The 21,737-nt window shown below is 45.6% G+C and overlaps 1 pseudogene; it reads left to right on the top strand.

The window, feature by feature from the left end:
- The first annotated feature begins 7,599 nt into the window (after window positions 1-7,599).
- Window positions 7,600-9,240, top strand: LOC136155317 (mRNA decay activator protein ZFP36L2 pseudogene; annotated as a pseudogene).
- Window positions 9,241-21,737: the final 12,497 nt, after the last annotated feature.

Genomic DNA, 21,737 nt, shown 5'->3' with positions numbered 1-21,737 from the left:
AAAAAAAAAATAGTAATAATGAAATCTTATTTCGAGTTAGGATAACAATCCATGGGCTTTAGAATTTACCTGTTAAACTACCTTTCACTGTACTCTGACAGCAACCATGTTTAGCTGAATGGAGACTTTTCTGTGACCTACTTCCCAGACCCTCCTGGTCCACCTACTGCTCAGGCAGCCTGGGATGACTTACTCGTCTGCACGTACACTGCTGGAGACCTGTCGGAGCTAACTGATGAATAAGTTAAAGGATCAAGCTTGCTTGGTTTGGGACAAATGACTGCCTTTTTTGGGAGGACATGGGTCGATGAGGGCAAAGCACCTGCTTTGCTACAATCTATGCCAACTGGATGGGTTCTGAGCAGTCAGCCTGGACTCCAGGTCTAGACAAGCCAACCTGAGTCTACAATGGCTGTAGTCATCTTCCACAAGGGGACAGAGAATGGCATGTAGGGGATTCAGTCACTGTCATGTAGGAAGACAGCCAGGACTCTGTTCATTTGGGAAAACTATTCAGTCACTGAAGAAGAGCTCCTCCCACAAATGGAATCTCAGGGAAGCCAAGGGTGAGTATTCTTGCAGGGGTTGACAAAACTTACTGCACATCGAGGTTTCATTCAACCTCACAGTGACCACATGCAGATCAGCTGTTAACTTTGTTTGGATTTCAGACTGCTTTTCCAAGAACTATTGGAAGGTAGTGCTAGTATACAGGAAACATCTCTGTCACTGGCTTCATCTCTCAGGGCTTTTTTTTCCAAATGGATAAGCATGGCAGGGAAAAGTCAGGGCTTATCTTAAGGAGGAATCCGATCAATTGTGGACACCGATGTGCCACAGGAGGAATGGGAAACCCATGTGGCTTTTCTGTAAGAAACATGCCTTAGAGCTTAAACACGATTGCTGCTTTGTATCCGATACAGGGGTTTTTCGTGTGATAAAAGAATGCATGTCTACCTTTAAAATATTAAGTAGAGTCAAAAGCCATGTTGAGAAAATATCTGGAAAACTAGACATCTGGGCATGTAGAGGGAAGTATAGACATTTAAAATATTTTAAAAAGTTAGTGGTGTGAGGGTTTTGGGAAGAAGAAACTGACGATGACCATGCCACTCACAGGTGCTGGAGATGGATCCAGAGTGAATTCAAGTGTGTTCCTGAGGCCTTGGATTTCTAGAAGGTGTTTACATGCCATGTGGAGTGGGAGGATCATGCAGTTCATACAGACGGGGATTGTTGCTAATGGCGTGGCTGAGAAGTCTGCCTGATGCCCTGTTGGGCTCAGGGGGAGAGTTTAGCCTTGTACCTCTTGGTTGATCTCTTTGTTACTTTCTTCAAGATTTTCTTATCAAACAGCTCTTTTTCCCGGTAATACACAGGTGGCCCTTGCAGGTACTTTGCTTCTGCCTCCTTGTTGTCCAATCCATCCACTGTAGCAATTGAACAAATCATTGCTTCTGGCAGAAGAACTTCCAGAAGGAAGCTCACTGGGTCATCTCTCGTCAGAGCCAGTGCTTTCTTGTCTACGTGTTTGTAGATTTCTCGTAAATGGCTTACCACCACATCCAGCTGATCGTCATCCTCCAGGTATGTTTCAACACAGATCACATACCTCTCTGAATTCCGAAATGATTCCAGCCACTTGGATTCTTTCCTGCCTTTGACAGTGTCCAGAAGATGAGAGTCGGCCCCCTTTCTTTTCACGATGAAGTCCACCAGCTTCTGGTTGGCTCGGTCCCGAGCAGCCCTCATCTGGTCAGGGAGGATTCTCTTGCAGTGCCTCTTTGCAGCCACAGAGGTCTCCTCCTCAGAATCTTCCAGGTCAGAATATTTCAACTTGGGGAAATCCATCTGCAGATCCCCTTCTTGGATGGCTTTCCTCATGGGGTAACTGATGTCAGCAGCATAATAGTCCAGGAAAGAGCCCACAAAAGACCCGCAAACAAGCCCTTCTCTGTAGCTGGAAATCAGTGAGAAACACCAGTTGACACTTTCCCCATATACGTTGTTGGCTCTCTTCATTAGCTTTTCTTTGCCAGTATAATCCAGATGCTTCAACCTTCGAAGAGGAACTTGAATGCCACTCTCCTCACAGTTCATGTTGGCCTCAATCAAAAGCACCCTTGCAGTCTGTTGGGTTGGGCTGACACTCTTGACCACGGCTGGCCAAAATGGGTGATTCTGAAACTTAAACCAGACCAGCATTCCTCTCTCAATGGGACATGGCTCCCCTGGGAACACCATGCTTGTCAGCTCTCCCGCTTCCTTGCCCCCACCCTTCTTGATGGCACTGGTGGGCTTAATAGCCTTTGAGCCAGCTGAGGGTTGAGATTCTTGCCACACTTCCTCACACCCTGGGGCCTGCAGCTTCCTTTTTCTGTTTGCTAGGTGGAGTGAATAACGCAGGCTCAGGTTAGGGGCACTGCAGGATGCTGCTGAGCCTTCTGAGCTGGAGTTGCAGGTGCCCTCTCCAGGGTCAACATTCCCCGAGGAGGTAGCATGTTCAGGACACAGCCAGGGACTTTTGGCAGGTGTTGTGCGCTCCCTCTTCCAGAACCTTGGGCACAGTGGGGATGAAACCCGGTATAAGTGATGGAAGCACGCATCCACCTCTAACATCTACACCCACCTCCTTCACTGTACAGGGCAAGGACATAACTTTTGAGGCGTCCCCCTTTTCCTTGCCCTCTTTCTCATGGTCATCTTCTGAAAGTGATGGGAAGTTTGGGTGCACCCTGGGGCTCTGAGATGACTCTGTTTGCATGTTGCTTGGGATCAGGGCAACGAGTGTGCACACCTGTGACTTGTCGCCATATGGGGCATCCTCCTTCTCTGAAGGTACCACGGGTGATTTGGAGCTTTTCCTTTTCCTCACACTCCTCCTTAGGCCCTGATTGGGCTCCTGACGACTTCTACGATGTTGCTTTTGCAGTCTCCTTGGAGACTGCGCCTTGGACTCTGGATCACCCACGACTCTTGCTGGAGTGTAATTTCCATTCTTACTCAGAAGGTCCCAGGCCATTGTAATAGCGCATATGTAGGTCATTTCCTCTTCTTCTGGGGTACTGGGCTCCGGCTGGGCTGCTAGTGAGGTGGTGATGGATTCAATCATGGACAGTTTTAGGGTCTTTATCTTTGTTCTTTTCACTCTGATTTTTTCCTCTACTGAGAGTATTTGAACTTCCAGAGAAAGGACCCTTTTTCTCTTCTGTTGTGCTGAGGCTCTGGGTCTGGACAAGACCTTGGCAGGCCAAAAGTGGCCTTTCCAAACGCATAGGACATACTTGGCATCCATCATGATTCAACTAGGGCACCAAGGATTAGTTAGCTGAGGCTGAGGAATCTGGCCGTCATACCCACAGCTACGGCAGGTCTCCCTTAAACGGTGTGCTTGCCCACACCCTTTGCCTAGGTTTACAAAGAGTTTACAACTTGTGCAGCCTGTGCTTTCCTGCCCCAGTCTTCGAAAGATGCCTTAGGTTGTGCTTTCAATGGCCTATATTGGAGAATACTGGAATATGGAAAAGAAGAAAAGAGTCAGGACAGGTTGGGGGGAGGGGGATAAGCCTTTTGTGAAAGTGGGAGACTTGGCCAAAGAGCATTAATGAGAGAGAAAGCAAGGAAGTATTAAGGCTGTTTATCCATGCACCTAGAGGTTAGAGACATGGCAGTTACGTGGGGAGAAAATACCAAATGTACTGGAGGAGTTTTATAAGTCCTCCAAACCCAACACCTTGCCTTATTTGTTACTGTGTGTGTGTTAGTCGCTCAGTCCCATCCGACTATTTGTGACCCCAAAGACTGTAGCCCACCAGGCTTTTCAATCCATGGAATTCTCCAGGCAAGAATACTGGAGTGGGTTGCCATTCCCATCTTCAGGGGATCTTCCTGACCCAGGGATAAAACCATTATCTTCTGCACTGCAGGCAGATTCTTTGCCATCTGAGCTACCAGGAAAGTCCTATTTGTTACTACTGTGCATGAAAGGGCAATTGTGTGGGGAGGCGGGCATCATGACTGGGACCTTGTTTGTGTCACTGGACATCCTGTAACTTGTGTGCTCCTTGGGGCCAATTCCAGGAGAATGTTTCACTTTTTCTTTCCTAGGGAGCCAGTGCCCCACTGCCTGTGCACCCAGGGGAGCCAGAGGTGATCATCAGCATACAGATATATTGGGTGTCAGCACATTGCTATTTTAAATAGCATTAGCTTGGAATCCAGAGGTGCATAGAGAACTGATTCCAGATGAAATGCTTAGGAAAACGGGGAGGGCTTACCCTGGGCATGTGGATCTTGGCAGGTGTGGTTCTGGAACTGGATCTGTTGATTCCCAGACTCGAACTGCACGTCTGGCAGACACTTTGCCCTGCTTGGTGCTTCTGAAGTGCACAGAGTTCTCTCAGAGGTCAAACAGCATCAACTGTACAGACCCAGGATATAAGCACCTCCAAAGTGTATCTAGAAAATGCAAAACCACATAGGAAATTTAAGCCACTGAACCAAGGATTAGTTCATCATGCTTCCTTCCCCAAGTCTGGAATGCATGCCACTCTGAAACAGAAATGTTAATTAAATCTCACTTAAATGTGGGAGTCACATTTCTCCCTTCTGTTGCGTTTTGAAATACTTCCATGGTAAGTGACTTTCTGCCACCCCTCCTATCTCATAGGAGTGGGGACGACCAGCTAGAGCCTTCATCTCCCCTGAATACATAGGTTTAGTAGGAATAGCCACAAAAGACCCTGAATTGCCAAAGCAACCTTGAGAAAGAAGGGTTGAATAGCCAAAGAAACCTTGAGAAAGGAGCCTCAGAATCAGGCTCCCTGATTTCAGACGACACTACAAAGCTATGGTCATCAAACAAGTATGGTACTGGCATGAAAATGGAAACACAGATCAGTGGAACAGAAGACAGAGCCCTGAACAGATAGCCTTAGTAGTTCATCTGCCCTGAACACATAGCTTTAGTAGGAGCAGCCACAAAAGACCCTGAATCACCAAAGCAACCTTGAGAAAGGGGCCTCAGGAATCAGGCTCCCTGATTTCAGATGACACTACAAAGCTATGGTCATCAAACAGGTATGGTACTAGCATGAAAACAGACACACAGACCAGTGGAACAAAAGACAGAACCCAGAAATTCAGCCCGGTGCATATGGTCAATTCATGTATGACAAAAGAGGCAAGGGTAGATTGTCACTGAATACCAAATCGGTGTGCCCAACACACAGCAAGGCCAAACAATACTCAAAGCTTTGGAGTTTGGAACAGAGAAAGATTTATTAGAAGGCCATGCAAGGAGATGGGTGGCTCATACCCTATAAACCCCAATGTTACTGAAAGCTTTCATCAAAGCCCTTTTAAAAGCACTAGTTTAGGGAGGGACAAGGTTAGTTGTTATGAACTTCTTGTTGTCAGAGCCTCTGTTCTTGAGGTCAGGTCATGGGCAGATGAGGTGTTCCTATAAATCTCTACCAAACAAATGTTATTCTCTGTCCTGATAAGAAAAGGCAATGTCCCAAGGAGCAACGTTCACCCTCCAAGGTCCCGGGCCTGGCTAAGAGGAGACAGAGCTCAGCTGGTAACTCCCTCAGGGCCAAGTCCCCAGACCCTCCTCACCTGTCATCACTGAAGGAGCCAGGTGCCCAGCCCAAGTGGCCCCACAGACTCCTCAGGACTCCCCAAGGGGGAGAGAGCAGGCCCCACAGACAGCAACCCAGGCTGACTGCCACTGCTATAGGGTCAAAGAGATAGGGACAGGAGAGAGGTTCACTGCTTGCCTCAAAGACTAGTGGGGGGCCTTGGTGAGGGCTCTGGAGCCGTACAGGACACAGCCCCCAGCCTGTTCTCTGGGGTGCCAGCTAAGGCCAGGTGAGCTGGAGGGCCTCAGGGAGAAGGCCCAGATCTGCCTTTTACCTCACTCGCCACTTCACAGACCACCACTCCACTGCTGTCTGACCCATCTCTAAGCGTCCTTTCTTAACAGTTGGTAGCTTGTGGGCGGTGCCCACTGCTGCATTGTCCAATGGCTGAGCAGGACCACTAACTGTCGTTCATTGATAATTGGTTGCCAGTGGGCTCCACCCACTATGACCCTGACCAATGGCTGAGCAGGAACACTAACTGTCGTTCATTGACAGTTGGTTGCCAGTGGGCAGGGCCCCCTGTGAACCAACCAATGGCTCAGCAGGACCCATTGCCTGGTAACAGGGTGTGGAGTAATAATGCAGAGCAACGGCTGCTATGCTAGGGGCTGAGCTCACTGTGTTCTGTTACAATTCTCCCCTTTTCTTTGATTCTCCTCAGTCTTGAGGATAATCACACGAGTATGTCTAGACTTGGCAGAGGAACTTGTGTTTAGGGTGTCTGGGTTTCAACCTCCAATTCTAGTTCATCCTTCCCCAAGTCTTTCAGCGAATGTGGCAACAACCTGTCTAGCTGTTTCCTGTTGAAGTGGGGCATAGTCATACCTTGATTGGGGAATTGATACCAAGTTATAAATACTCCCAAGTTCCAAGTCCTCAATTCCAGTTTTATATAAGAAAGATTTTATATAAAGAATTCAGGACAATGAGCCTGAAAACCAGCCTGGATCTGAATGCAGGAGAATAAGCCTGAAAACCAGTCTGGGGAGGCGTGTTGTCTGTTAGCCAGACTTGCAGAAGTATAATATACCAAATTATTTTAGGTCATGAGTAACTTGAGGGGCATGGCTTCTGAATATCTGGAGAACATAGATCAAAATCAGTAATATTCCAGACAGAGACCCTAACAATTATAACCGTATACACCAGTTGACTCAGGAACCAATCCTTCTGTTATTCTTATCAAAGAGATAAGGTGCCAGAACTGGGGTAAGAACAACACATGTCTCAAAGACCTTGGTAAAATGGTATTTGGTAATGGAGGGCCGTCCTCTTTTTGCTCTAAAGGCATCACCGTTTGCCCTGAGTTGCTTACTTTTTCTTATTTGACCTTCATGCCCCCAAGGGATTGTTCTCAATGGAACTGTGTTATTTCAAGGGGCAACGTAAGCAGCCCTTGGTTTAAGGCTTTCATTGTATTTTATGAAAACCAGGTTTTTCCAAAGCCAGTACTTCATAACTCACTTAATTAAGCAGCTAACAGTTCCTCTTTCACTGTTCATTCCTAAATACCAGCATATAGCACAGTCAAAATCCCCTCTCCCTTCAAGGGTGAGTGTCACTGTAAGACTGTCTTGTCACTCTGCTGATTCTGCTACAGAGAGCCTTAAGGTCCATTGTGGCTGCCAGCAAGAGGGAAGATTTGCTTCTCCTACCAGTTTGATGAAAATTTCTTAACCTAATTCAGTGATATATCTGACCTATGTTTGTTTAAAAGGCCTGCCTATGAATTTGCTTGAAGAATAAGCAGTTTTGCAAAGCACAGATTAACTGTCTATTAAAGACTTAAAAGGAGAGGTTGGAGTTCCACCAGTCCACGAGCTGCTGTCGGCTCCGCGCGGGGGGGCGCCTCCGCGCCGGGGGTGGGAGGGGGTGGGCCGGGCACCCTGGGGCGCGAAGGAGCGCTCTAGCTTCACTCTTCTTTCCCCCCAACTTCGCCCTTCCGGGCACCCTCAAAGCAGTCCACGCTGCTGCCCACGCTCCCTCTTTTCTCGCCCCCCAGCAAACTTTCGGTCCCTCCCTCGTCCCTCGCCCGTTACTCGTCGTGGCTCGGGCTGGCCGCGCCGCCCCGAGGGCTCCTCCGGATCTCCCAGTCTGCAGCTCAGACCATTAGAGGATCCAGAAACATGTCGACCACACTTCTGTCCGCCTTCTACATATCGACTTCTTGTGCAAGACGGAGAAATCCCTGGCCAACCTCAATCTGAACAACATGCTGGACAAGAAGGCGGTGGGGACACCCGTGGCCACCGCCCCCAGCTCGGGCTTCACCCTGGGCTTCCTCCGACGGCACTCGGCCAGCAACCTGCACACACTCGCCCACCCCGCGCCTAGCCCAGGCAGTTGCTCGCGCAAGTTCCCGGGCGCGGCTAAAGGCACCGGCGGCCGGCTGCTCGGCCTCCTATTGCACCCTCAAGCAGCCGTCGGGGGGGGCGGCGGCACCGCCCTGCTGAACAAGGAGAACAAATTCCGGGACCGCTCCTTCAGCGAGAATGGGGAGCACAGCCAGCACCTCTTGCACCTGCAGCAAGAGCAGAAGGGGGGTGGCGGCTCCCAGATCAATTCGACGCACTACAAAACTGAGCTGTGCCGACCCTTTGAGGAGAGTGGCAACTGCAAGTACGGCGAGAAGTGCCAGTTCGCGCAAGGCTTCCACGAGCTGCACAGCCTGACGCGACACCCCAAGTACAAGACCGAGCTGTGCCGCACCTTCCACACCATCGGCTTCTGCCCCTACGGTCCGCGCTGCCACTTCATCCACAACGCTGATGAGCGGCGACCCGCGCCGTCCGGGGGCGCCTCCGGGGACTTGTGCGCCTTCGGCGCCCGCGACACGCTGCACCTAGGCTTCCCGCGGGAACCGCGGCCCAAGCTGCACCATAGCCTCAGCTTCTCGGGCTTCCCGTCGGGCCACCATCAGCCTCCTGGGGGCCTAGAGTCGCCCCTGCTCCTAGACAGCCCCAGGTCGCGCACGCTGCCGCCGCCCTTCTGCTCCTCGGCCTCGTCTTGCTCGTCGTCCGCTTTGTCCTGCTCCTCGGCCTTGGCAGCCTCCACGCCCTCCGGTGCCCCGACGTGCTGCGCCTCTGCTGTGGCGGCGGCCGCGGCCGCGCTGCTGTTCGGCACCGGGGGCGCCGAGGACCTGCTCGCCCCGGCGGGCGCTCCCTGCGCAACCTGCTCGTGGGCCTCGTGCGCCAACAACGCCTTCGCCTTCGGCCCGGAGCTCAGCAGCCTCATCACACCGCTCGCCATCCAGACCCACAACTTCGCCGCCGTGGCTGCCGCCGCCTCCTATCGCAGCCAGCAGCAGCAGCAGGGCCTGGTGCCCCCCCGCGCAGCCCCCGGCGCCGCCCAGCGCGCCCCTCCCTGCCAGCGCCGCCGCGCCACCCTCACCGCCCTTCAGCTTCCATTTGCTACGCCGCCTGTCCCAGTTGCAGGTGTTCGGCGCGCCCCCCAGCCCCCCAGACTCGCTCTCGGACCGCGACAGCTACTTGAGCGGCTCCCTGAGCTTCGGCAACCTCAGTGGTCTGAGTCCCCCGGCCTTGACCCGGGTCGCCGCCTGTCCTTCTTCAGCCGCCTCTCCATCTCTGACGACTGAGGCAAGAGGGCGCCAGGGAGGAGGAGGAAGGGAAGGCCGTTCTGGGGGTGTTGTAGGGCGCCCCTGCTTAGGGGCAGGGGAGCACAGGAGTGTGGGGGGTAACCTGGGCCTCAAGTAGACTGCAGGCTTTGCCGAGGACTTGAACTGGAACTTGAGTGCCGGGAGGGGCCCCCATCCCTCCCCTTTCGGTTCCCTCTTTGTTTTTTGTTTTATTATTATTTTTTTTTTTATTATTATTACGAAGTTTCATTCTTGTTGAGCGGGAGAAAAGCCAACGAACTTTTTGTATTGATGAACAAAAGACTCACAACAGAGCAGCTGTGATGCGAATAGAACAAAAAAACCAAACAACAATCTTTTTTAGGTCTCCGATGAGTTTGGGATTTTAGGAAAAATCAACCCAGCACCAGCAGCTATCAACCACCATTCCATATCTTCCCTTGAAAAGCATTAGATACAGTCCAGATGTCGGGACTCTTATCTTGAGAGAAGTTCCTAATTGTTTGTCCCAGACCAGTGTAAACAAACCAGCCAACCACCGCCTTGCTAAACCTATAAGCTTTTAGAATCCAATATTCTGCCAAGAATATGCCTTGATAGTAGACCTCAGCTCCATAGGTGTTTTGTTTTTTAACAAAGTTATATATGTCTGGGGAAAAAAAAAAAAAAAACCCTTGCATTCCAAAGTTTCATACTGGTTACTGGTTTCATTGCTACCACTTGGGGGATGTTTAATTTAGAATCATTTTGTCTGCTCTTTCTGGAAGCCTTGGGCAGAGCTTAGTTTGTAATTGTTGGGGAATAACTGCTGAATTTTTAGCTGTTTTGAGTTGATTCGCACAACTGCACCACAACTCAATATGAAAAAAACCATTTAACTTATTTATTATCTTGTGAAAAGTATACATTGAAAATTTTGTTCATACTGTATTTATCAAGTATGATGAAAAGCAATAGATATATATTCTTTTATTATGTTAAGTTATGATTGCCATTATTAATCGGCAAGATGTGGAGTGTATGTTCTTTTCACAGTGATATATGCCTTTTGTAACTTCACATGGCTATTTTATTGTAAATGAGTAAAAAAAATCTTAATTTAAGAGATTGTATGCACTGTTTATTTCATTAATTTCTTTCCTTGTTTATGTAAATTTTGAAAGATTGCATGATTTCTTTACAGAAATCTCTCTTGATGCTGTGGAAGTAGTTTGAGGAATATCTTATGAGTTTTTCTTAGAAGGTATAATGGTTGTAGCCCATCCAACTTTAAAAGAAAAAAATGACCACATTGCAATCAGGCTTACATGTGGCATGCTTTTCTCATTCCAACTTTATAAATTAGCAAAAGATGTTTTTTGTTTGCTTATTCCACCAGTTCTACTGTGACATACTCTGCATATAAAGACATGTAGCAATAATGGGGGGGGGGGGAGAGGGTAATCTCACAGTGCCTTTGGAAGGGCCAGAACTTGCCTTAAATTTTCCTCAACCAAATAAGTATTTTGTCTATTAGTGCTTGAGAGAATCTGAATGTAGGATGGGTTCAACTGCACAAAAGGAGAAGATTTTTACCACTTTTTTTTAATATAGATATAAAGTGAAGAGGCCACCTCTTAGTGCTAAAATGGTATGTAGTACATGAATATGCCTTGTTTAGTTACAGAAAATTCCAAAACTTGTACTATTTTTTCCCCCATTTGGAAAGGCAGGAATGCTTTTCTGGACAGCAGCTGAATGAGCAGTAGCTTTAGTTTGTACGTAGGTACAGTTGGAGCACTATGTATGTATGTATTGTGGACTACTTTGACAGAAGTAGGTATTTTGTATGTAACAAGGTTAAGTCAACTTGAGTTGTAATACATTTGGGGAATCAGTTCACTATAAATTGTGACTGTAAACATTGTACTATAAATGTTTTGTAGTTTTCCCCCAATAAAACTTCTGGGAAAAAAAAAAAAAAGGCGAGGTTGATGATCTGGTCACAACGTGTTGACAAAGAATCTGAATCAAGTTGCTGTGGTAGAACCAGAATTATGGCTGATAGATTGTACCAGGACATATAGTAAACTTTACCTATACAGTATAATCTTGGAAGGCTTATCACCCTTTGAAAATACTTCCCATGTAATTCAACATATCAAAGGAAACTAATTCAATATTCTTCCTTCAGATGCCTTAAGGGCTCCCTAAAGAACCTTAAAGTCAGCTGGAAGCCAAAGGGAATTTAATTAAAATTTGACATTTGGGAAGTTAGTCAAAAAGTCTCAAAATACTTGGTCAAATAAGATCATTGGTCACTGTATGACAATGCAAATATAATCTAAAGGTTACATGAAATTATGGCACAAGATCTGGCACTCAATAAATACTTAATAAATGGATGACTGAAGGATCCATGCAGTGAGATTAGTTAATACTGCATCACCTACACCTTCACTAGCAATCTTGTAAACTAACTGAGCCCAGATTCCTCCAAGTTGCTCCTCCTGATGTGGATCTTTGCTCAGTGGTTGAAAGTTTTGGAGGAAACCTGAAATGCTCATGACTATAGGTTCAAAGGAACCTCCTCTGAAAATCCATGTTGGTATTATCTCACCTTGGGAAATAAAATCTCCTTTAAGCAACAGCATTTTTCTCTAGTGCTGGCTGCATGGAAACTGTCCAGCAGTGTAAGTGTCTGAAGCAGTGCTTATTCTGGCAACAAAGGTGAAATCCTTAATTGGCAGATCACAGGCAACTGTTTTCTGACAAGGAAGCACATGTCAAAACTGAATGTCAGGAGGATACTACTGAGCTATAATGCTGAAGCTGATCTCTTTGGGAAATTTGTTTAAGCCATAGGAATGACTGCCCTTTTAAAGCAAAACAAAAACAGAAACAAAAACAAAAAACAGCATCTGACATCAAGTCTACAATTCCAAACATCTCATGCACTGCAAGATTTATTCCTCACCCAATGCTTGCTTTTGTCTATTATAAATTTTTTTATGTTCATGAGTTCTTTTTATTTCATTTATTTTTATTAGTTGGAGGCTAATTACTTTACAGTATTGTAGTCGTTTTTGTCATACATTGACATGAGTCAGCCATGGATTTACATGTATTCCCCATCCCAATTCCCCCCCCCCTCGCTTCCCTCTCTACCCGATCCCTCTGGGTCTTCCCAGAGCACCAGGCCCGAGCACTTGTCTCATGCATCCAACCTAGGCTATTTCAGACATGCAGAAAATTTGAAAGAAGAAAGCAAAATCTTTCACTATTGAAAGAGAGTCAGCATTAAAATCTAGAGAATTTCCCTCGTCATTTTTCTATGAATATTTTACCATAATTATGTTTGTGTATTACATGTAAAGAGTTTACACTCTGAGTTTTCCCAATTTAATGTGATAACATAGCAGTTCTCCATGGTTTTCTGCAAATTATCCAGATATTAGTGAGATCCATTTACCAAAGCTTAATCTAATCTCAGCCTGACCATTCATAAAACTCCTTTTTTTTTTTTTACTCAAAACATATATCCTACTTTCCTACTATATACTGATAATTTTTTCTTTATTCTTAGTAGCTTTAATTACATATTTAGATTCAAATCCTCAACTCTTAAACACCTTAATTTTTAGTGAAAACTAAGACACAAGTAATTGTGAACTGTTTGTCATACCAGTATTTTCTGATTAGAAACTTATGCTTTAGTATTCCTCTCCTAAGAAGTCAGAGGCTGGTAAAATTAGACTGTCCAGCAACCAATGTTTCAATATTTTATCCTATTTGAAGTGTGACTCAAATAGTTAATGGATTCTTGCCATTTAACTTGGATCACTTTCAAGTTACCAAAATCTGGAGAAAGCTATTTTAGGTAGACTTAATATTTCATCATATCAAGTTATTGATATTTTCTTGCTGACACATTTGCAACAGATATAAGGTCTTATTTGATCTCTAACAAACCTAGGTACAACAGTTGTGTTACATTTAGAAAACCAACAAACTTAAGCTAGCTTCAATACCTGATATCAATTCAGTACTGAATATTTCCCACATCAAGAAGCTTGACATTCATTTTGGTCAATTTTCTAAATATTAGGAAGTATTTAATTTGTAAGTGCTGTTAGTTTTGAGTCAGATAAGTGGTGTTCATTTTCGTGTTACCTCAGAAGGATTATTATCCAAAATGGTCCCATTCTGGAGAATACACCTCAAGGGGCTGCATTCAGGAAACAAATTTGAGTTTCCCATAGCCAGCATACTTACACACAAGACAAATACAAACACACAAAAACCTAATTACTAATTAGCTTTAATTACTAATTACTGCAGGGCAAAAACAAAAGGGTGAAGTTCAACAATTTCCTCTACTTTTTCAAACAAAGATTCCTCTTATTAAAAACAAACAATGTGAAAATGGAAAGGCAGAGGATCATAACCACACGTGTCATGGCAATTTACCCAGCAAACACAAAGCCAAAAAGAACAGTGGGGGAAAGTTAAATGTACTTAGTTAACTTCATGCTTTCTCCTGGAAATATGTTTATTTTCTCAGTGTCAGAATTCTGAAAAAAATATTTTCATCAAGCCCACTTTTTCCCAACTGCATATACAGGAAGAGTCAGTTTTGGAATTTCAAACGTTTCATCTTAACCAATTTTTCCCCTCACTATAGTATAAAGAAGATAGTGGCCATGCAGGGTTAAAAGAAGAATCATCTTTCTCATACCCTAGGGTGACTATAGGATGGAACAGAGCTCTGATTATCACAGCAGGTATTATCAAATACAGAAGAAACAAATGTAATGCAAAACAAGCTTGAGTGACTTACCCTAGGTGACATCAAATCTGGACCATAGTTCTGGACATCTCTATGCTCCAAACAGCCTCTTGTGTTGGGGGGTGGGGAGCAGCTGGGGCCTGTCAGTGAGAGTTCCTCCTAGTTACACAGAGCAAAATAAACTTAGGCAGGTCTGCTAGAAAGTTGGGAAGCAGCTGCCTCTGGTCAAAGTTAGTTTGCCATGGGCACAGATTTACTGCTGAGCTTGCCATAAATTGAGAAAGAAGGGGAGAGTCTCAGGAATCAAGCTCCATGATTTCAAATGACACTACAAAGCTACGGTCATCAAACAGGTATGGTATTGGCATGAAAACAGACACACAGACCAGTGGAACAGAAGAGGGAGCCTAGAAACAGAGCCCGGTGCATATGGTCAATTCATCTACGTCATAGGAGGCAAGGGCACATGACAGGGAAAAGATGGCCTGTTCAACAGGTGCTGTTGGAGAAACTGGACAGCTACATGCAAAAGGATCAAACTGGACCATTTTCTTACACAAAAATGTATTAATTGTACGGCCTGAAACGATAAAACTCCTGGAAGGAAACACAAGCCATAAGCTCTTTGACATTGGGAATGACAGTGATGTTTCTGGATAGAGGCCAAAAGCAAAAGCAATGAATCAAAAGTCCCAAGGATGTAATGTACAGGATGGGAGATACAGTCAACCACATTGCAATAACTCTGTAGGGTGGCAGGAAGTAGCTAGATTTGTCATGGGGATCATGGAGTAATGTATAAAACACAGAATTACTAAGTCCAGCACCTGAAATGACTATAATACTGTGTGTCACATATAACTCAATAAAGGATATTTAATAGCAGCAGTGTGCATGTGCTTATGGGTGTGTGTGTGTGTGTGTATACCAAACATGGGAACCATAGTGTTTGCTTGTGTGTTTTCTTGGGCTTCTAAACTAATACTGAGTGCACTTTCACAGACTCTGAAACATGCAGAGACCAGACACTGTATGTGGAGTACATCTGGCGAAATATTGGGCTGGATGAAGCACAAGCTAGAATCAAAATTGCTGGGAGAAATATCAATCACCTCAGATATGCAGATGACACCACTCTTATGGCAGAAAACGAAGAGGAACTGAGGAGCCTCTTTGTGAAAGTGAAAGAGGAGAGTGAAAAAGCCAACTTAAAACAACATTCAAAAAACAAAGATCATGGCATCTGGTCCCATCACATCATGGCAAATAGATGGGGAAACAATGGAAATAGTGACAGACTTTATTTTCCTGGGCACCAAAGTCACTGCAGATGTTGACTGCAGCCATAAAATTAAAGACACTTTCTCCTTGGAAGAAAAGCTATAACCAACCTAGGCAGCATATTATAAAGCAGAGGCATTACTTTGTCAACAACAGTCCGTCTGGTCAAAGATATGGTTTTTCCTGTAGTCATATATGGATGTGAGAGTTGGACCACAGAGAAGGCTGAGTGCTAAGGAACTGATGCTTTTGAACTATGCCAACGGATGCCAAAGAACTATGATGTTGGAGAAGACTCATGAGAGTCCCTTGGACTGCAAGGAGACCAAACTAGTCAATCCTAAAGGAAATCCTATATTGGAAAGACTGGTGCTGAAGCTGAGGCTGCAATAGTTTGGCCACCTGATGCGAAGAGCCAATTCTTTAGAGAAGACCCTGATGCTAGGAAAGATTGAAGACAGGAGGAGAAGGGGAAAACAGAGGACAAGATGGTTGGATGGCATCACCGACTCAAGGGATATGAGTTTGAGCAAACTCCAGGAGATGGTGAAGGACAGGGAAACCTGGCATGCTGCAGTTCATGGGATGTCAAAGAGTCCGACACAACTGAGTGATTGAACAACAATGACAACAAGACAGTGTAGATACTCATTCTCAGAAGGGTGGTGTATGGGATTCCCACAGAGTTCCCTTGCATCCATATACGCACACCTGCTCATGTTGGCTGGGGCCACCTTTCTTCCCTCAAGAGCACACTTGATCACCGTTTCCTGTGAATGCCTACTTTTCATGCCATTTTCCCAACTCTCTTAAAGCATGGATGCCCTGATGTTCAAAATATTTGCTTACATAAATTTCAACCATTTAGATGCATGCAATGCAGAAGACACAGTTGTTGTCTCAGTCTCTCTCGTCACACGCAGAAATACACTGTTAGTAGGTCCTCCTTCTCTGTGCACATGGTACAAACATTGATTAATGTTCATCTACAGATTTTAGCTCATCCATTATCAGTAGCTAATGCTGTGTTCATGACAGGAGCTCTCATTTCCCTAATAGAGCCATGTGTGTATGACTTTGTTCACACATAACACTCATAGATCTAATATGAAGTAGATCACACAGACATACTTTGGGCATCATCAGCACAAACTTATTCCTGGTCGAGGTTTCGAGTCTTGTGTTCCAGGGAACTCTGTGTTCTGGTTCTCAGAGCACAGGTGTCATGTGGCGACACAGAGGAAAAGGGAGAAATAGAAACAGGTGACTGAGCCACTGCAGTCTCCCTGCATTGGGATTTCCTAGCCCATCACACAAACTCAGGGATGACTGAGTCACTTCAGCCCCAACCAGTGAGCTCCCCATACCACAAGACACACATACATGCACTTACACACACTTTCTCTCTCTCAGCATGACATTAGAGACCTAAGATACCCGATATGGTTGCATATCATCCATGCTCTCTGCTTTGATACATGCATGCACATGATTCTGCTTCCAGGATAGATGTTATCCTCAGCTCCTTCTAGTTTGTGATTTTAAAAAGACACTGGGGAAAATCTAAAGTGATGTTCACAGTCCTAAAATAGCAAAACTATTCAGCACCATTAAACCAATCACCTAAGAATACTTATTGTAGGCATATCAGTCCAAGGACTCTAGAATTTTTTTTTTTAAATATTATTTTATTAGTTGGAGGCCAATCACTTTACAACATTTCAGTGGGTTTTGTCATACATTGACATGAATCAGCCATATAGTTACACGTATTCCCCATCCCGATCCCCCCTCCCACCTCCCTCCCCACCCGACTCCTCAGGGTCCTCCCAGTGCACCAGGCCCGAGCACCTGACTCATGTATCCCACCTGGGCTGGTGGTCCGTTTCACCATAGATAATATACATGCTGTTCTTTCTATACCTGTGCTGTATACTAAAAAGTTTCTAAAAATTGTACTACTTACTTCAGTATTCTCTCGTATTTACTTTTGTGCACATTCTTTCAAGAATGAAACACTTTCTTTGAGTGCTTTCAGTGGACAACCAGGATGCCAACTGTAGTTGTTTTTTCTGATTACTACAGCAACGTTCCTTAAGAGGGGCCATCTGAAGGGAAGGGTGTTAGGTGAAAATATTGCACATTAAATGTCTCTCCCACCATACGCTTTGTCACATTGCCCAAACACCTTCCATTCAAGTTTGGTTTACAGACATGCAGAAAATTTTCTTTTCATATTTTGCACTAATTGGAGTGCAAGACTCTTACAGGTAAGATGGATGATAAATGACAACTAGATAGATAGATAATGACTTGTGAATATGGATCACCTTATGCACAGGAGGAACTATGTGTTAACAATAGAAATTCGAACTAACCTTTAAAGTAGCCTGAATTTTCAGAGGGCTTGGGAAAATGAAAATGCATTCAATGTTTCAGTTCACAGTCAAATCAAACGTGCCTGCAGACACAGAATGCACAGAGGACAACAGACCAGAGGCTGTATTAACAGCCACCCTGCTGCCAGAACTTCATTGTCAATTTCAGGCCATGGAGAAGTAAAGCCCTCAAATGCACAAGCTTCAAGTTCCCAGGTCCCGGTACTCCTTTTTTTCTATTCCAGTTGTGCCTTAGGCGAGGGACCCAAGAATATGATGGCACAGGGCTTTTATTTCTCCAGTCAACAAGCCTGATGCTATACAACTTACCAGAGGACATGAAAGACGTGTAAATGCAGTGAAAAAGTCTAGAAAGGCAAACAAATGTGTCAAGACATGGTTCCATCAGAAAGAGAAGAGGAACAAGGAAGGAAGTGTGTGGTGAGGGAAGACGTTATTTTTCAAATCACTTTGTAAGTCAGTATGGGGATCACACATTTAAATGTCCACAGGCACCAAAATCTTAATTTTATAAAGATGCTGAGGAGATAGGAAAGGAATAGGAAACATTAGACAATGTGAACAAACAGAAAGCAAGTGCAGAAAACGGTTCCATACCATTGCATAGAATGCAACAAGGATACATTTGAAATGTTTGGCAGGTCTTCTGAGGTACATTTTTATTCAGAAAAGGAAATATTCACTTTTAAAATGTGTGTACACCTAGCCACATGAGAGATGTTCAATTGAAGAGAGAGAGGGGATACAGAACATGCATACAGAAGGGGCAAAGAGCCGACAATTTCACAAATAGAAAATTTCCAATGTGGAGGAAAATGTCACCTCAATGTGCCAAACTCCAAGCATAATATGTTCAAACACACACACACACACTCATACACACATGCATGTGCACACACACATGAGACATGCAAATACACACACAAGCACTGACAGTAATGCTTTACAAAACCAAAGCAAAAAGAAAGACCTTAAAAAACAAAGACAGCACAACTCACCTGATTATTAGGCAGGGTCCACTTATTATTTTCATTAGAGGGAACTTGATAGAATTATCTGGAGTCCAAAAAAAAAAAAAAAAAAAAAAAGGAAGCAACAGGACCAGAAGGAGGGCACCCTGGTAGGAAGATTGGGGCACTGGTCTTTCTGGAAAAAAACTCTGGAAGATACGTCAGCTCCTAGATCCCATGACCTTAGAAGAGGAGTCCTTAGAGCTTGGGCTCAGACTTCTGAGGAAAGGGGCTGTCCAGCTCTGTGATGTTCTTAAGGAGGTCAGGGGAAGGGTGCATGAAACTAAGGCCCCTCCCAGTGATGATGGGAAAAACCAATAAGCCTGCACCACAGGGTCAGGTTCTGAGGGGGGCCCTTCTACCCTGTCCTCCCCATCAACCCCCCTGGGGCCCATACCCTTTAGGAGAGAGTTCCCAAGTTTGCCGATGTTGGTCTTTCTCTGGGCAGCCATGGAGACAGCCCTTGGAGTTTGGAGGTGAGCCACATTATAGACCAGTTGCTCCTAGTGAAGTCACACATCCCTGTCTCTGTTGTGCAAAAGGGCAGTCATGGGGGTGACCCTGAGAGGAGCAGGAACAGACAGGAAGTTAGAGCCGGTTGTCTTGCTTCCAGACCACCTGTCACCCTCCACCAACCCTGCTGGCCAACCCTCCCGGGGAGCCAGATGGCAGAGTGAAAATGGGGTTGGCAGAACCCCATGTCAGCACCACTCAGCAGCACACAGGGCTGAAGCTGAGAAGCGTGGACATCCTTTACCTGGAGCCTGCTTCTCCTGAAAGCACTTCCCTACCTTGATGAAAACGGCAACAGTATATCCTATAAACGCTGCTGCAAAGACCTGACTCATTGGAAAAGACCATGATGCCGGCAAAGATTGAAAGCAGGAGGAGAAGGGAACGACAGAGGACGAGATGATTGGATGGCATCACCGACTCAATGGACGTGAGTTTGAGCAAGCTCCGGGAGTTGGTGATGGACAGGGAAGCCTGACGTGTTGCAGTCGATTGGGTCGCAAAGAGTCGGATGTGACTGAGTGACTGAACTGAACTGATATCCTATAAATGCTCTGTTTTCTCTAGGAACAAAGAAGACACCCCCAAAACGTAACATCAGCAGCATCCATTTCCAAACATACCACGACCAAAAGCAAAAAAAAAAGCCTACCCCAGTCTTTTAAGAAGGAGCTTGTGTTCATGCTTCCATAATAAAGAAGGAGCCACTTCGCTGCTTTTAATCCAATTTACCTAACCATAATTACCATAACTAAATTTGCCTTTTAGAGAACATGTTTCTGGTTTGCCTGTGTCAGCTACTCAGGATATGGAGCTGATGATGTCCTCCCCTGGGCTATGCAAAGTTACCTTAGATCTTTCCTTCCTGCTCATCTGTTCCGTTTGCTGACTTCAAATTTTCTCCTGCATATCATACATATCAAAACACTTCACTCTCAGTAGGTGTAAATGATGAGCAAACTGAAGATCTTTAAGAGCTCAGGCAACAGACACCCACTGTGAAGCAAAGGTGTAGGATGAGAAGTGTTTGGGGATGACTGCTTTCAGGGACTCGGGTGACAATGTCCTCACACAACGGGTGTGACATGACATGGGGTGGGGTATGACAGGTTACTTGGGCATCTTAGCCCCCCACAAAAGGAGGAGCTGCCATGCTCTCTTATAAATCAGGAGGGATCAGAGCTCTTAATATCCAAGTAAAGATCTCACCACCGGCACCACACACCACACACACACACACACACACACACACACAACTCACATTGAGAGCAGACATCAACTACTGTCCATGTCTCTACGCTTACTCCAACTCTCTAGTCAGTTTTCTTGTGAAATGTTTTTGCCTCCAGGAGAGTGGCCTACCCTGGTTGTCATGGAAACAAGAATGCCATCATAATGTTCTCTGTGCTGTTAGCTTTCTGTGGAAACCAGGAAGGATCAATACATCAGATGCAGAGTATTGGTCTCCTTTTTAGACAGTGACCCCGCAGATAATCCAATGAATGAATGAATCAATGAATGAATGAATGAATGAATGAACAACCAGACTATTGGACTATTAGAGACAGCATCTTCATGGAATAGGCAGTGGAGGACAGGAATTGTCACCAAATGTGTTGTGGATGGAGTAAAGTGAAAGCACAAGAGATTCTGTTTCCCTTGAGACACATACTCTTAGGATGCAGGTCCCATTAAGTACCACCTTTCAACTTGCCATGACACACGAGGCCAGGGATGTTTGTGCAGATGGGATCCAAGGACTCAGGGTCAACTAGAAAAGAACTACAGAGGGGAAAATGTGTGAGGATGACACACCTGGATGTCAGGAGGAGGTGAATGAGAAACAGGGATGCTCCAAGTCAGCTCTTCTGAGGTGACCCCTAGATAGAGACAGCCCCAGGATCACCCTGGATCCAGAACTCCAGAGTAAGACAAAACCTTGCTGCTCTGTGTGCAACTCACAGGAGGAGAGCCAGCCGGACTTTCATATCACTGTGTGCCAACCAGATGAGGGCTTTCAACAGCTTCTTAGCATTGAGGAAAGGGAGGGACCTACCAGGAACTGCCATCTAGCCTGTCTATTTTTGTTGCTGTTCTTCAGTTGCTAAGTCGTGTTTGACTTTTTCTGACCCCATGGACTGCAGCCTGAAAGGCCTCTCTGTTGTTTGCAATGTCCTGGAGGCTGCTCAAATTCATGCCCCTTGAGTCAGTGGTGCTGTCTAACCATCTCATCCTCTTCTGCCCTCTTCTCTTTTTGTCTTCATTCTTCGCCAGGATTAGGTGCATGTATGTGTGCCTTGTGGTATGGGGAGCTCACTGGTTGGGGCTGAGGTGACTCAGCCATCCCCGAGTTTGTGCAATGAGCCGGGAGGTCCCGATGCAGGGAGACTGCAGTGGCTCAGTCACCTGTTTCTCCTTCTCCCTTTTCCTCTGTGTCGCCACATGACACCTGTGCTCTGAGAACCAGAACACAGAGTTCCCTGGAGCACAAGACTCGAAACCTCGACCAGGAATAAGTTTGTGCTG

Source organism: Muntiacus reevesi, unplaced genomic scaffold (assembly GCF_963930625.1).
Source record: "Muntiacus reevesi unplaced genomic scaffold, mMunRee1.1 SCAFFOLD_94, whole genome shotgun sequence".
NCBI classification, from domain to species: Eukaryota; Metazoa; Chordata; class Mammalia; order Artiodactyla; family Cervidae; genus Muntiacus; species Muntiacus reevesi.
This window is presented reverse-complemented; position numbering and strand designations above follow the sequence as displayed.